Source organism: Malaclemys terrapin, chromosome 15, assembly GCF_027887155.1.
Source record: "Malaclemys terrapin pileata isolate rMalTer1 chromosome 15, rMalTer1.hap1, whole genome shotgun sequence".
Taxonomy (NCBI): domain Eukaryota; kingdom Metazoa; phylum Chordata; order Testudines; family Emydidae; genus Malaclemys; species Malaclemys terrapin.
Genome location: NC_071519.1, coordinates 15988010 through 15990509, shown reverse-complemented (window position 1 = coordinate 15990509; position 2500 = coordinate 15988010). Strand labels below are relative to the sequence as shown.

Here is a 2500-nt window from a genome sequence, read left to right as displayed (position 1 = left end):
GGCCGAGAGGGGACTCGGACGGCAGGCAAGCCGCCCTGGCCTCACCCACCCCGGCCGCAGCGAGGGACTGCCTCCCGGCCGACTGGATCGGGCCCCTGGAAGTCTGGGGGGAAAAAGAAAATGGAACCTGACGCCTCCGAGGAGGGGGCGCCCAGGGAAGGAGGGAGATCCGGGTTGACCTGGTGACCGGACGGGAAAGCGGCCACCGGGCGTGCCCGTTCAAACCTACGGGTTGACCTGGTGGCCGGGAAGCGAACCGGCCAGCAGGCGAACCCGTTCGATTCCATGGGTTGACCTGGTGCCCGGGAGGGGACTCTGAAAAATTTTCAGCCCTTTCGGCTCGGGGTTGACCTGGTGGCCGAGAGGGGACTCGGACGGCAGGCAAGCCGCCCTGGGCTCACCCTCCCCGGCCGCAGCGAGGGACTGCCCCCCACCCACCCACCCCCCCCCCCCGGCTGACAGGATCAGGGCGCACTGGATGTCCGGGACAATATTTTCCCCGACGCCGGGGAGGGCGGGCGGGCGGAGGGGCTCTGGCGGCCAGCCCGGGCCCCGGAGCTCGAGAAGGAAAAAAGGACCGGGCCCGCGAGAGACGGGGGCCCTGCCGCAGGGGGGCAGTCCGACCGGGGCTCACCGTGCGGCAGGCCCGGGCGTCGGCAGGGGAAAGCGGGCGAGGAGGCGCGGGGGCCGGGTGCCTACGGCCATACCGGACCGAACGCCCCCGATCCCGTCCGATCTCGGAAGGTAAACCGTCCCGGGCCTGGCTAGTACTTGGATGGGTGACCGCCTGGGAATCCCAGGTGCCGTAGGCAGCTTTTCCCGGTCCGAGCCAGCTCTCTCTCCTTTTCTGGGGAGGAAGGAGAGGGGGGGGACGGGCCGGAAAGCCCCTCGTCGCTCCTGCCGAGTCGGAGGTCGCGGCCGCAGGTCGCGGGTCTGGGCGCCTGGGGTCCGGCTCCCCACCCGGCTTCCTCCGCGGAGGACCCACCGAAGCCGCTGGGGGAGACCCCGGGCATGGGGCGGACTGGCCCGGACCCTCCCGGCCGCCGGCCCGCAGGACCGCCCCGAATCCCCCCGCCCCGCGGCCACCCAGGCCAGGCCTGGCCAGGCGGGACGGACGGCGGGTGTCCAGCGCCCAGCGGCTTCCGCCAGCGGGGACCCACGGCCCCCAAAGCCGCAGGGGGAGGCCCCGGGCCCGGGACGGACTCGCTCGGACCACCTGCGCCCGGGCGCCGGCTCGCGGGACCGCCCCGAATCCCCCCGCGGCCACCCAGGCCAGGCCTGGCCAGGCGGGACGGACGGCGGGTGTCCAGCGCCCAGCGGCTTCCTCCAGCGGGGACCCACGGCCCCCAGAGCCGCAGGGGGACACCCCGGGGCCGGGACGGACTCGCTCGGACGCGCTCGGACCCCCTGCGCCCGGCCGCCGGCTCGCGGGACCGCCCCGAATCCCCCGCCCCGCGGCCACCCAGGCCAGGCCTGGCCAGGCGGGACGGACGGCGGGTGTCCAGCGCCCAGCGGCTTCCGCCAGCGGGGACCCACGGCCCCCCAGAGCCGCAGGGGGAGACCCCGGGGCCGGGACGGACTCGCTCGGACGCGCTCGGACCCCCTGCGCCCGGCCGCCGGCTCGCGGGACCGCCCCGAATCCCCCCGCGGCCACCCAGGCCAGGCCTGGCCTGGCCTGGCAGGCCGGCGTGCAGCTCCCCCGGGCTTCCTCCCCCGACGACCCGCGCCCCCCCGAGCCGCAGGCGGAGACCCCGGCCCCGGGGCGGACCGGCCCGGGCTCGCTCGAGCCCCCTGCGCCCGGCCCGCAGGACCGCCCCCCCCCCCCCCCCGAATCCCCCGGGAGAGGCCCGGCCTGCACGCCACTGACGACCCGCGGCCCCCAAAGTCGCGGGAGGCGCCCCCGGCCCCGGGGGCCGGTTAGCTCCGTGTCGCTCCGCGCCCCCCCCCCGCCCCTCGCTGCCGGGACCGGGCACCGCCCCAGAGTCAGCCGCAGCCGGACGGCCTGAGAGCTGCCCTCCTGTGGACGACGGTGAGTTTACCTTGACACTAACCGGCCATCAGCCAGGTCAACCCCATTGCTAGACTGGGGTGGACCTGGTGGCCGAGTGGGGACTTGGAACATTTGACAGCTGCTCCCCGGGGCTTGACCGCTTGTCCTGAACGCCCCCCCCCCCACCCCACCCCCCCCAGCCCCCGGCTCCTGCTCCCCTCTCCCCAGCCTCGGTGCTCCGCTCCCTGCCTCGGAGGCTGCCCCTTTGCGGCGCCTGCATCGCCTCCGAGGACGCGCACCTTCCGGAGGCTGGACGTAAAGCCTGACGCCCGCCACCGCCGCCGACCCGGCTCTCCGAGGGACGACTGTGAGGCCTCCCCCCACCCCCGGACCGCCCTGGGGACGACTGCTAAGCCTCCCCCAACGGACCGCCCGGGGGAAGACTGCTAAGCCTTCCCCGGACCTGCTCCCTCTCGACTATTAAGCCCCCCCTCTGTGGTCCTCAGGACC

General features: G+C 75.5%; 1 non-coding gene across 1 annotated transcript; it reads left to right on the top strand.

Moving 5' to 3' along the window:
• Nucleotides 1–693: 693 nt before the first annotated feature.
• Nucleotides 694–812, top strand: LOC128823860 (5S ribosomal RNA). The gene has a single exon (XR_008442095.1). It is a non-coding gene; the product is annotated as a 5S ribosomal RNA (ribosomal RNA).
• The last annotated feature ends 1688 nt before the right edge of the window (nt 813–2500 follow it).